Below are 14,132 nucleotides of genomic sequence, written 5' to 3'. Positions count from 1 at the left end.
CCCCAAGTTGGTGGCCTTGGTGGGCGTGTGAAGGAGGCCAGTGCAGGCTGTGGCAGGGGTGGAGGAGGGAGGGGAGGCCCACTGACAGGCTCTCACCAGGGTCCCACTCAGCTCTTGCCTGTCTTGGGGGGGCTTTTAGGACCTGCCTGGTCAGCAGCCTCAGCGCGAGCTGGCTTCCTGGCAAGGTCTGCAGCCCGGTGACAGCGCTAAGGAGCAGTGAAGGAGGGAGGCAGACCCTACTGGTTGAGACGGAGCTCCGGGAACAGTGTGGGCAGAAGCTGCGGCAGCACCTGTCGTCATCCCCAGGGTCGCTGCAGTGCTCACTCGCCTGGGTGGATTCTCCAGTGGGTGGCCCTCGTGTGTGTGTGTGTGTGTGTGTGTGCACACGCATGTGCTGTGTGGGAGGGCATGCAGTGCAGGGGCCTCTGGCGGGCCCAGGTCTGTTGGGGGGGCATGTCTGTGTGGTCTGTACTTTTGTCTGTGGGTCTCTGTGGACCTGGGCACCCTTATCTGTGTGTGAGGGGGCCTTGGCGGGTCTTGTGCCAGACCCTGTGTGTGTGCATATGTGCATGTGGTTTCTGTCGTAGACTCTGTGCCTGTGTCTGGGTCTCTGCATCGGTCCCAGCTGCATGTAGTGATCCGGGGGATCTGGATGTCTTTGTGTGGAAGCAGAATTTGTTGCCCACAGAAAACCCAACTTCTCTCTCTCTCTCTTTTTTTTTTTTTTGCTGAGAGAAGAACACGTACGTGTGCAAAAACTACACACGTGGTGGAAGTCTGTGGAGAGAAGGTGATTGGCTCTTGTCCAGCTCCTGGTCCCTCCGTGAGCTGCCCACTGCCGCTAACCACTCTCAAAGACTTGTTCGATCCTAATACCCAGACTGCTGCCCAGCACCATCTCGGCTGGCTCCTCAGCATGACTTCTGCGTTGAGGCTCCGTATGTTTCCAGTCTGGGGAGACACGGCTGCACACTGCCGGCAGGGTGTCCCCCACCCTCCCCACCTGCCTGCTTCCCTCACCAGACTTGCTGCTCCTGTGTCCCTATGGCCTGAGTCAGGACAGGAGCCTGGGCACTTGGCCAAACACCCTGAAGCCACCAGGTCTGGGGCCCATGTCTGGGGGCACCAGCCTCCCCTCCCGTGGGCCCAGAGGTGGGCACAGCAGGGTGTGGGGGGCCTGCCAGCCTCAGCCAGGGGCTCCAGCTGTCCCTCCAGGGCTGGGCCTCCACCTGGCAGGGGACCCTCAAGGTAAGACCCACTTCACACCCTGGCAGCTCCAAGGATCCTGGCCTCCAAATGGGCCTTCACTCAGCTTCACGCAGGAACATGCCAGCATTTGTCTCTGCTGTGTGTAGGGCACCGTGGCTAGAACTTACTCTGGAACAATTCACTGTCCCACATGAACACCCTCAGATTTCATAGATTTTTTTTAAAAAGCCGTATTTATTTATTTGAGAACGAGAGCGAGAGCGAACGAGCGGGGTGTGGGTGGAGGCAGAGGGAGAGTCTTTTATGGAGACTCCGCGCTGAGTGTGGGGCCTTCGCAGGGCTCGATCTCACGACCCCGATTTCATGACCCTGAGATCGTGACCTGAGCTGAAACCAAGAGTTGGACACTCAACCGACTGTGCCACCCGGGGCCCCAGATTTCACAGAGTTGAATGAGGAGATTCTCTTTGAGACGTCAGGGAGCCTGTCCCCCTTGCTTCTGTGAAGCAGCCTGGGCCTGGGTCCCCTGGGTAGGAGGGGGCGGCCCTTTGGTCCAGGCAGGACGGGCTCTGGAGCATGGGTGTGCTCCAGGCTGAGAACCAGCAAGGCCGGGGGCTGGAAGTCAGGAAGTGTGAGGAGAAGCCATGTGGGGGCTCCTTCCTACAATCTGGGGCTGGACTTGGTGATCTGGGGGTACTTGTGTGTGTGTGGGGTGTGGTCCTGAACACCAGAGACAGGATGGAGAGGAGTTTGGGAGACCCACTCCCCTAGCCGTGCGGCCTGTGTGTGGGCTGTGCAGAGAGGCTGACCACTCTGGGCCTGGATGTGGGCCTTCCCCGGGAGGGCTGCTGGGGGTCCCCATCCTCTGCTCACCTTGGGAGGGGCCCAGGGCTCTGTCTGCCCTCTGGCCAGCATGTAACTGATTGGTGTCCTGTCTTGCCCTGAGCACAAGTCCTGGGGTGGGGGTTCTTCACAGCGAGGCTGCCCTTGAGGGGACCCTTGTAGCAAGACACCAAATACCACCCCAAACTTTCTCTGGAGCTGGTAATTCCAGGCAGGTCTTTTCTCAAGCCCTTGGGAAGGGAACAGCCCAGTATCAGAAGAAACCCCAAGAATCCTCCTGGGGTTTCCCCCTATGCTTCTGGCTCCCTCTGAAGCAAACCTGAGTCTGGGTTTCACCCCACCAGTGTCTGGCTGGGTCTGGGACTCTGAGCCCCTCCCAGGCCTGCTCTCTGCTCTCCTGAGTCTGTTCTGGGGGCCGGCCCAGCTGCCCACTCAGCCTATCACATCTGAAGTGGGATGGGGGTGGCAGATGGGAGGGTGGGGTCCCAGGGGCAGCAGGGGCTAGGGCAAAATGGGGGCACCGGCTGTGGGTGCTCAGGACCCCAGGGAGCCAGCTCCAGCCTTGTAGGTGCAGTGACACCCAGATGCCTCTTCCCAGCCTCAGAAGCACCTCATCCACGGCCCCACTGCAACAGCATGGCCCCAGGGCCGCACGCCCCAGCCCTTACTCCCTCAGCCCTTCGTTCTGCCCTGTGGGTTGGGCATCACGTGAGTGTCGTTTTGTGGAAATGGTTTCCATGTTCAGAACCGAGTCGGGCGAGGCCTGTGGAGAGGAGCCGTGGAAGGGGGTGCGTGTGATGTTAGTGTTGGTGAGCACGGATTGTGCATGGCTGCGAGCAGCTGTTCACGTGTCGGGAGGAAGCAGATCCAAAGAGCCCAGGGGAGCTCTTCCCCCACCAGTGCCGTGGGGGGTCAGTGTCAGGACCCTGAGACAGTGTAGAAACGAGCAAGCTCAGTCGTGACACTTTTAATTTATTTTTTAAAGATTTTATTTACTTATCTGAGAGACAGAGCTGGAGTGGAGGGGTGGGGGATGGGGGGAGAGGCAGAGGCGAGGGGGAGGGGCAAGCAGACTCCCCGCTGAGTGTGGGGCTCCGCCAGGCGCCCTCTTCGTGATAGCTTTATTCTCACTGTCATTTCCGTTGGGTGTGGCAGTCACCTTCCACCCGTCCCTGACTAAACCGGGCTACTTGGGTCTTCACACACTTACGCACACTGACACAGGCCTCTGCAGACACGTGGGGACATACAGACACGCACTTACTTACGCACACGCACTTACGCACACACACACACGCACACTGACACAGGCCTCTGCAGACACGTGGAGACACATGGAGACGTATAGACATGCACTTCCGCACACACACACTCACACCCACAGGGCTTACCTGTGCGCCATCTCAGCTCCTTGCAGGTGGGTCTGGTGGGTGGGGGCGGGGGCTTTGCCCTGCAGGCTAGAGTCCAGGCCTGTCTGCTCTCCTGCTGTCCCCCTCACTGGCTCACCAGGAACAGGGACAGCCTGTGGCTTGCAGCCCTGCAGGTTAAGTGCTCCTCAGAGTGCCTGGGCCTCAGCCGTCTCTCAGCAGGTAACTGAGAAGCTTAGTTCACTGGAAAAAGACAAATGATTCTGGGCCCATTTCCCTACGATGGGAACCAGGTTCTCCCACTTCTCCAGGGAAGCAGAGAGAGCTCTGTATTTATTACACAGAGGGGGCTCCTCCCCTTCAGGACTCCCTCCCTGCCACTGGGCGCCCAGCTGCCTCCCCCTCCCCCAACAGTGGGCACTGAGCTGTGCCGAGGGGGACGTCATGGCTTGGGGGTGCCTGTGCCAGGCTGTGAGGGAGGCCTCCGGCTCAGGGAAGGTGGGAAAGTCCTCGGGGCAGCCAGACTGAGGTCCTACAAGGGCTTTTGCTCAGTCAACTCTCAAATACCCCAACTCTAGGCTCAGAGTCAGTGTCTGCTCCACAAAAGAATACAGCAGTGAACAAAGAAGAGAAACCTCCTGCTCTCATAGGGCCGACCCTGTAGTGGGGAAGCATCAGTACCGTGTAAGCTGTGGTCAAGGACAAGGCACGCTATGGGGAAGCACAGCCGAGGGGCCTTGCAAGTGTGTGTGTGGAGGACAGAGGGTCACGGGGGAGGGAGAGGCCTTCGGGGAGGAAGGAGCCAGGGGCTTTGTCTGCCCTCCTGGGGGTACTGGCTCTTGTCTGTGTGGAAGTTTTGAGGAGGGGAGGATGGTCCTGCCAGGTCCTCAGGTGGAGAGGGTCTGTGAGGTGAGGGGGTGGAGAAGGCCAAGGAGGCTGGGGGAGGGTCCTTTGCAGGAGCCCTGTCTTCGGGGTCTGTAGGGGCAGTCACGTCAGAGGACAGGATAACATCCAGAGTCCATCTAGCTGTGGGCAGCACCAACCCCACCTGAGGTCTTTGGGAAGCAGGGTTTGGGGCAGCCTAGGCCGCGGCTTGAGGCTGTTTGCTCACAGCCTGCCCGGGCTCTGGCACTTGCCCTGCCCACATGCCCCCCCCCCCCCCCCCCCCCAGACACAAGCTGAGAAACACCCAAGCAGGAAGGAGGCCTGATGGCTTCCCAAGGCAGCCCAGGTCCTTCTCAGCCTGGGAGGGTCATTGAGGTCCACTACCAGAGAGCTTACTTCTTCCCGTCCCCCAGAAACTCAGATCAGGAGGGATGGGGGACTCAAGTAGAGATGGAGCTGCAGATGTGGGTGGCAGCTTCCCCTTCCTGAGACAGGCCCTGCTGGGTAGGACCCGGGGGCCTGTCCCAAGTTTGGGGGTGGTCTCCTGGGTGGTCTTGGTGCACTTGGTGAGAGGGGTGGAGGGGTGTCTCCTCCCGTCCTCCAGCAGAGTTCCTGTGGTCACTCAGAGCGTGGGCAGGGCAGAGAGGGAGGGCGCAGGCGCTGATGTGTCCCGAGTGGGAGGGGTCACAGGCATATCCGTGTATGTAAATATGCATGTTGGGGGTGGGAGAGTGTGGATGTATCTTGACACCCTCCACCTGGGCCTGGAGTGGCCCAGCACCCTGGGCCAGAGATGGACCCAGGAACGAGCCATCCGTCAGCAGGTTTATGCCAAAGCTCAGTGGGCGGGCCAGGTTGAGTCAGGCTCACATCAGCTCCCGCAGAGCCATGATTCAGACCCGAAGGCCAGGCCGAGGGAAGACTCTAGAGATGGACAGTCCTTGGGCCTCCATGTGGGGCTCATGCCACACAGCTCAGCTTGGTTCTGGTCCCAGGGAGTGTGGGCAGCCGGCCGTTTCCACAGGTGGGGCTGGGTATAGGATGCTCCACAGGCCAGACCTGTTGACCTTGGACCAGGCTCTCTGTCTGTGAATTGATGATGCAGGGGTGAGACGGTTGGAGGAGTAAGGCCAGGGTGAAGTGGCCCTCCCATCTCCTGGAGCCTCCCCAACTCCCGGGCAGGGAGGACGAGACCGAGCTGGCAGCTAGTAGGGCCAGAATGATGGGTCCTGCTGGGCAAGGTTGCTCATTCCCTTACCCCGACCCACATGCCTGGCACCAACCCCAAGCTCAGAGGATGGAGCCTGGCCTGAGCCTGCTGCAGAAGCTTTGCTGACCCTGCGGCCCTGTACCAAGCATACCACACACACCTTCTCACAGTACATAGATCTCAACACACCTGTCTCTCCGCCCCCCCCCCCCCAAACGTTCACACAAACTCCTGGTCAATTCCAGGCCCCGCCTGCTGTCTTTAGAGCCAGATGGTGGGGTGGGGCTGTCTGGGATGGTAACTGAGGCTGGGCAGTGGCGAGGGGCCCTCTCTGGCTGAAGGACCGTCAGTGATGGGGCAAGGTGGCCAGGGCAGTCATGGGGCCCCCAGGTCACATGCTTGGTGCCCACATTCTCGCTGCACAGGTGAACACACGTGTGCATCCTGCCCTGTGTCCACAGCACCTTGCTCACCCTTGCTCATGTGCAGTCACCTGGAGACACTTCTGTGCCCCACGTTGGGTCTGCACGTGGCAGCAGTACATGTCGGTGCTCCTGGGTCTCCTCTGTGCATCTGGGGGAACCTTCCCAGGGGCTCTGCCCCCACCCTCGCCTTCTCTTCAGCCTCTGTGGCCAGTGACCACGGTCCTGCTGTGGAGGAAACCAGCAGGCCAGGTGTCTGCACGGCTCTGATGCAGGGGGCTGGTTTGGATGCTGGAGGGGTTTGAGGAGGGGCCGTGCCTGGGTCTGGGGGAAGCAGTCCAGAGTCAGGGGGAGTGTGGGGAAGGAGGAGGGCTCAGCTGGGGGGTGTTGGAGCTGGCTCCGGCCTCTCCCTCCAAATCCTTGTCCTCTGTGTAGGCCCTGGTGCTTCGGTCCACAAGTTGTGTTGGCTGCTGAAGGAAGGGGGCCTCCGGGAGTGGAGAGAGGCACCTCAGCCTGGTGACTCCATCCATGGCCCTGCCCCACACTGGGCCTCCTGCTGATGGGGCTGCCCTGGACTCCACTCACACTTTGGCTCACTGGTACCTCTGCTGGTCCGAGTAACAGACATTGACATTGGCCTGTGCATGCACCAGGTCCTAGACTTAGTGCTGGGGGCCTGATCAGGCTGCGACCTAGGTGGGCTGGGCTAGTGCCTCTGTCTAGGGCTTATGGGAGGGGCCTTTTGCTACTGCCCTGGCAGTGGTCAGGAGAATGGGCTGAGGCGGGGAACCCCCAGACCCAGCTGAAGATGGAGCAGAGCCAGGCCAGCCTGGGGATGGGGGATGGAGGAGATGAGGGGCCCAGGGGCCCAGTGTCATAGCAAAAGCTCTGGGTCTATCTTCAGCGTGGCCTGCTGCCCTGATCAGGGTTCCCTTCTTGTACGCAGAGTCCCTCCAAGTGCTTCACTGGGGCTCCTTCTCTGTCTTGTCCCAGGACTTGTGTCTTCAGGGCTGTGTCTAGAGCCCAGGCCTGGGTGTCTTTCCTTACCTGGCCTCTTCTTGAAGCTCTAGGAGCTGCCAGGTCTTGGAGGACGCTGTGTGCCCCACACCTGCCCTGGGTGAGTCAGCAAGGGCCCAGCTCCTACCCACCTATAGGCTCTCTAGTGGCCATGACAGCCCTGTCCAGACATGTCATACCTGGTGTCCACTTCGGCTGTGCTCTCTCAAGAGCCCCATGCCCCCCTACCTGTGACCCTGTGGCCTTCAACATCCCATTTGTGGGATGGAGGGTGACCCGCTGTCCCGGTTTACTTGGGCCTCTCTGGGTTTTAGAACTGGACCTCTGAACTCCAGGAAACCCCTTGGCCCTGGACAGACCATTTATCCGCGGGGCCTGTCAGGGTACTTATGAGAGGGTACTTCCCCTGGAGGGAAGGCCACCTGGTGTAGCCCATGGGGACAAGGCCTGGGCTCCGCCAGAAGATGACTTTGTGTCCCCCACCTCCACACAGGGCCCAGGCACATTTCCTAATTCCCTTGACCCGCCTCCTTCTGCTTTATCTGAATGCCCACTGTGGGCCAGGTAACACCACTGCTGTTTTCTTGGCCCACAATGACCCAGGACGCAGTACCACCCCTGGCCCACTCTGGAGGTGAAAACAGGAGGCTCTGACGGGGCTTCTTCAGCATGAGCTTGCAATCCTAGTGTGACAGGACATGTTTAGCTTCCAAAGGAGCTGCTGCCGTCCGCATCACCCACAGCAGGGTACTTGGGGCCTGGCCCTGGTATCAACCACCGGCTGCTCCCTCAGGATCCTGGCCCTCTGTAGGCAGGTGCCGGAGCAGCTGGAAGCTCGGGCCCCTGCCTCCTTCCCAGGGGTAGAGAAGTGTGGCTGTGAGCAGAGCTCACGCTCTCACTGAGGAGACCCTCAGAGCTGGTGGCTCAGGCCAAGGAGGTGGGTCCTGCCTGAGGCCTCTGTCCACACCCCCAGGCAGTGGTCTGGAGTGCAGGTCTAGAGCCAGCTGTCCTTGCTGTGTGACCCAGGGTGAGGTGCTCAACCTCTCTGAACCTCCACTTCCTCATTTGTCAAATTGGGATCATAATTTTCCTGCCTTAGAGTGTGGAGGGGATTAGGCTGAGATAGTGCCGGCTGATGACTCTGCTCATTGCCTGTACAAGTTGGACCCAGTGCCTGTTGTTGCTGGAAGAAGTCTGCATTCCTACCTGCCCATGCTGCTCTGGAGCCGGTCTGGGGTTTCAGCCTTGGGCTTGGGCAGCTCAGATGAACACTGGCAGCCCATGGTGACCTCACATCGACTGTGAGTGGGACAGGAGGCTGCTAAGGGGCCATGAGCTGCAAGATTCAGGGGAACAGGGCTTCCTGGAGGTGGGTGTGGTGGGGGGATCATCAGCTTGTGTAAGGAACTGGGAAACCAGGAGGCTAGCTACTGGCCCAAAGCACCTTGAAGCCCCCCTCTCCCAAGAGGCCTTCTCAGATTAGTTCTGTCCAACCTCAAGAGGGGCAGCTATTTTCCCCAAGTCTGGGGTCAAGGGCAGGATCCCCTCTATCTCCCAGGCCAAGTGGGTTCTGTGCAATGCAGCCCAACCCTGACACCCAGTGGCCAGTTATGAGCACTGCTGCAGAGAAGACAGGACCGCTGGAACCCCGACAAGCCCGAAAGAGGCCCCAGGGGTGGGACCCCAGACTTGGTGACAGGACTGCATGTGGCTCATCCAACACATCTGTGAGCTTCCGTGTGGGGAGCATGTTCCTGAAGATTCAGAGACACGTGGGTCTCACCCCCAAGTAGTTCCATTCTGGGGTTGATCTTTTCATGCTAGTGGCTTATCTTTCCTGGGCCAACATTGATGGGGTCATGGCAGGTTTCCGAGAGAGGTTGTGTCTTAGCTGTTCTTCTAGGGGTGAGTAGCGGTACCTGGGGAGGGTGGAGGAACATGAGAGGGAGCAAACAAGACTGGAGATGGGGAGGGGTGAGGCTGAGGGCAGGCGGGGCTGCAGTGAGAACATTAATGGGTCTCTGTGGGCATTGGGGGCTGCAGATAGTTTTGTGTCCACATTTGTGTTTCAAAGCAATCATTCTGGCTGCTGGATGGAAGGTGGATGTGAGGGTTGAGGGTGGCAGTAGGTGGCCAGCCTCTGAGACTCCAGGCTGGTGGGGGAGCGGGACACTGGCAGACAGGGCCTGGGGGCAGGCTGCCTTGGAGTGGAACTGTGGGTTCCAGCGCCCTTGAAGACAGAAAGGTGGTGACATCTGATGTTGGGAGACCTGGGCTGGAGCCTCAGCTGCCAGCTGACCTAGGGATGGAACAGGTGCAGAGGGGTCCATGGGGAGGGGCTTACCCGGTCTCAACTGCCTAGAGAGGTCTCAATGAAGTCCCTGCCTGATGCTTCAGTCGGCTTTCTTTCCAGCTGGGCAGGGGCAGTGCAGAGCTCTGGCAGCAACACTGGTGGCCAAATCTTACATCTCCAGAGAGCAGAGAAGTGGGTCCAGGGGGTATTTTGAGGGTGGGGAGGTGTTCTAGGCAGTGGAAGCCTCCCTGGAACCCAGAGGGACAATAGATGAGGCAGGGGCCTGGGGGCCTGAGCAGGGACTTAGCAGCTTGAAAGGCTCCAGAGGTGTCCAGAGGGGCTTTGGGGACTTGATGTTTCTTTTCCCTTTTTAAAGACGATTTATTTATTTATTTGACAGAGGGGAGGGGAGAGTGCATGTGAGAGGGGGAAGGGGCAGAGGGAGAGAGAGGATCCTTAGGCAGACTCAGCACTGAGTGCCCGACCAGATGTGGACCTTGACACGGGGTTGATCTCATGACCCTGAGATCATGACCTGAGCCAAAACCAAGAGTCGGACGCTTAACCGACTGAGCCACCTGGGGTCCCTGGGGACTTGACATTTCTGTGTGATCTGTGTGAACGTGTCATCCCTACACTGGTGTGGAGCTTCTGTGATGGGCAAGAGAATATGCATGTGTATACGTGCTGTTGTGAGCACGTGTGTAAACTGTGTGTTGTGCATGCACGCGTGTGGTGTTTATGCACAGCGTGTTGTGTGTGCACGTGCATGCGCATGCACTGAGTGTTGTGTGTGCACGTGTGCGGTGTATAAACTGTGTTGTGTGTGCACGTGTGTGGTGTTTATGCACAGCGTGTTGTGTGTGCACGTGCATGCGCATGCACTGAGTGTTGTGTGTGCACGTGTGCAGTGTATAAACTGTGTTGTGTGTGCACGTGTGTGGTGTTTATACACAGCGTATTGTGTGTGCACGTGCATGCGCGTGCACTGAGTGTAGTGTGTGCACGCGTGTGCTGTACACACAGGGTGTGGCGTGTGCATGTGTGCGGTGCACAGTCTGTGTGTTGTGTGTGCACATATGTGAGGTGTCTGGGAGTTCTCCTTTCTGCCTCTGCTAATTTCTTCAGTCCTTCTCTACTTGGCAACCAGACTGATTTTTCTAAAATCCAGTAGGATTATGTCCTTTCTCTTTAAAATCCTTTAAAAACTACTCATTAAAATATTTATGAGTGAAATGATGTGATCATATTTGGGATTTGCTTCAAGATAATCTTGTGAGTGTGGACATAGAATAAACAGAATGGGAGAGGTCTGGAACTGATCTTTGTTAGAGCTCAGTGACAAGCATGGACAATCCTTGTGTTCTTCTCTTTACTTCGGTGTATGCATGAAATTTTGTCAGGATAAACTGTAAGTCAAAAGACTTTGAGGGGCGCCTGGGTGGCTCAGTCGTTAAGCGTCTGCCTTCGGCTCAGGTCATGGTCCCAGGGTCCTGGGATCGAGCCCCACATCGGGCTCCCTGCTCGGCGGGAGGCCTGCTTCTCCCTCTCCCACTCCCCCTGCTTATGTTCCCTCTCTCGCTGTGTCTTTCTCTGTCAAATAAATAAATAAAATCTTTAAAAAAAAAAAAAAAGACTTTGCAATGTCAAAAAAATTACTGGGTGTCCTGTTGGCTCTCCCAGATTTTCTGTCTTTCATTATCTTTGAACTATCTTATAGCTCTATAATTGCAGAAAATTGACAATAAAGCAAACGGTTCTTGTTCATTGAAATGCAAATTAATTTTGTCTGGTGGAAAGCAGCTGATGATTGCTCTTTGGTAGTGACCAGTGGTGCATCCTCTTACTACAATTCATTGATTGCCTATATATATGTTTGTGGTTTGGATTTTCCTTTGAAGTGGGTTGTAACATTTTATTGGTTTCTTCATCAATGAGTGAGGGTTGAGTTGTGTCCCTTAAAAAGATAATGTTGAAGTCCTAATGCCCAGCACCTGTGAATGTGACCTTATTTGAAAGTCAGGTCTTTGCAGATGTGATTAGTTAAGGTGAGGACATACGGGAGTCAAATCCTTATTGGAAGAGGGAAATTTGCACACAAACACAGAAGATACAACAAGAGTGCCAAGTGGCACACGATGGAGGCGGAGATTGGGGTGATGTGTGTCTATGAGCCGAGGAACCCTGGAGGCCACAGAAGCTGTAAGGAGTAAGAAAGTGTGCTCAGGTAGAGGCTTTGGAGAGAGCGTGGACTTGCTGACACTTTGGTTTTGGAGTTCTGCCTCCCAGAGCTGTGAGAGGGTAAAGTTCTGTTGACTGAAGTACCCTGTGCATGCCCACCCCTCCCAGTCTGCGGCAGTACTTCCATGCTGCTCGCTCTCTCCGGGAGCTCCAAATAGAGGGGTCAGGCTTCCAGGAAATGAGGTGGGTGGAGGGGAGGTCATGGAGACGAGTTTGTACTTTTTCCTAAAGGCAGTGGGAGGCGTTTGGGAAAAAAATTACAAAAGACAAAAACCAAATCATTCTAAAAATGTTAAAGAATAAACTTTTCCAGGTAAGATCATGATCCTCACGTCCAAGATTTTGTTTTCTTTTCTTTTTTAAGAAGATTTCATTTATTTATTAGAGAGAAAGAGAGACAGAGAGCACAAGCAGGGGGAGGGGCAGAGGGAGAAGCAGGCTCCCCGCTGAGCAAGGAGCCCAATGCCGGGCTCGATCCCAGGACCCTGGGACCATGACCTGAGCCAAAGGCAGACGCTTGACCACTGGGCCACCCAGGCGCCCCATTTGTCTCACTTTCGTGAGTTCTCACTCCTGGGGCGGAGAGCAGGGCGTGTAGCTCTGCAGGCCGCTTGATTCTGCAGAGGATGCTGGCAGAGGCCAGCCCACGGGAGGGCAGGAGTTGTGTGTTGAAGGTGGAGCATTAGCATGTCTGTCCTGGCTCGCTGACACTTCGTCAGTCAGTCCACAAATGCCAGTGAAAGTGGCTCTGGCCCTCGTGGCTCCAGATGTGTTTGTAGACACCAGGTGGCTGCACCCTGGGGCCGTGCCCTGGAGGGTGAGCTGCAGGTGCCCCGCAGTGTAGATGCATTGGGGGTGGATACACTCCACTCTGTGCACTGCAAGGTGGATGTCCTGGGTGTAGTGCAGGGAGGACCCTCTGCAGTGTGGACATGCTGGCTGCAGTATAGACGCCCTGCGGCGTAGACCCTGCGGTACGGAAGCAGGCCTCGGAGTGGACAGTGTGGGCCGTCTATGTACGCTGCTGTTCTGTGGCATCGGGCTGGGCCAGGAGGCAGGGTGAGGATGGCTGCTGGGGCTGTGGCTGGGCTGCCCATCCGATGAGGCTGAAACTCAACCCTGAGCCCGGGTCAGTGTGCCCTGGTGGGGGTCGTGTCCTCTCTGACATCCTGCGGGGACCCTTGTCACTCACTATCTGTCCTCATGGCCCCTCGGCCTGAGCTCTGTCTGTCCCAATGGAGCCCTGGGGGCCGCAGGGGGGTGTCAGGTCACGTTTCTCCCTGGGGTCATTGGGTCATTGGTCTTGGTCCACAGCCATGTTGGAAGGGGTCCCTGACGCTTGCTTCAATAGCTTCTGTGGAATCGTATTAACCTCAGGACTGCACCCCACTGCCTAGGCAGGTCAGGGTGGGCCTGGCACCCGGGTTTTCTTTACTTTTATTTTTTAAGAGATTTTATTTATTTATTTGAGAGAGAAAGAGAGAGCACGGGTGGGGTGGAGGGGCAGAGGGAGAAGGAGAAGCAGGCCCCTGGGATCATGACCTGAGCTGAAGGCAGATGCTTCACTGACTGAGCCACCCAGGTGCCCCTCTTTCTTTATTTTTAACTGAAGCCTGACAAACACACTGATGCATTCAGATCCAGTGTGTGCCCCCGTGGGCCTTCAGAGAGAGTCCTGGATCACACAGAATGTGGCCCCAGAGCAACCCACCCCAGGTTTAATAGGGCCCCCAGCCTGTGTCTCCTCCATCATCTGCCAGAGGGTGGCAGAGTCTCCTCATGTTTGCCCACCCGGACAGCTTCCAGGGATTCTTGGGGGAGGAACCCGTCTCTGGGGTGCTGGGAATGGCAGAAGCTCCCATTAGACTCTCAGAGGGGCTGGCATCAAAAGGAGGGGGCGACTGTTGCCCCAGTGCCTGATCTCCCAACACTCAGAGTCACTTGGGGGGGTCCCCAACCCCAGGCCCCAGGGTCAGAACCTCTGGGATTGGCTACAGGATTGGGAATCTAAAAAAGTATATATAAATATTTTAATACATTCTTTTCCCTTTTTGGAGGAGGGGAATAAGTTATACATGTAGATGGTTCAAACAAAAAAATGCACAAGGGAGGGACACAGTAAGGAAGAACCCTCTCTCCCCTGCTTCTCAGCCACAGAGAGCGATCTGTTCTGCCATCAATCTCTCACGGGCCCTTCAGGGCAGATCTGTGCTACACACACACACACACACACACGCGTGCGCACGTGCACGTGAGCACCCATGGAGCCTGTGCACGTGGCCTGGTGTCTGCAAGAAGCCCCACATGGTGCATGGAGCTGCCTCGGCGCTGTGGATGGATATTCAGGCCGTTTCTGATCTTTTCCTCATGGACAGTGGGGCCAGCGATGCCTTGGCTTAGGCTGGGTCCCTGGAAGTACTGGGCAAGAGTGTGCAACTGTAACTTTGGAAGTTCTGTTGTCAAGCTGCCCTCCTCAGAGCTGGCCCTAGACCCCGGCCCCGCAGCACTGTGAGGTGTCCCGCCCGCACTCTCCCCGCATGTCTGTGCTAAGAAGCCCTTGAATCTTGGCCAGTCTAAGGGGTTTGAAAGAGAAACCCCGTGGTTAGAGATCACATTTCTCCCCTAGCAGTCAAGTTGAACAACTT

The sequence above is a fragment of the Phoca vitulina genome, unplaced genomic scaffold (assembly GCF_004348235.1).
Source record: "Phoca vitulina isolate PV1807 unplaced genomic scaffold, GSC_HSeal_1.0 scaffold50, whole genome shotgun sequence".
NCBI classification, from domain to species: Eukaryota; Metazoa; Chordata; class Mammalia; order Carnivora; family Phocidae; genus Phoca; species Phoca vitulina.
The sequence above is the reverse complement of the archived record's forward strand: the minus strand, read 5'-3'. Positions refer to the sequence as shown.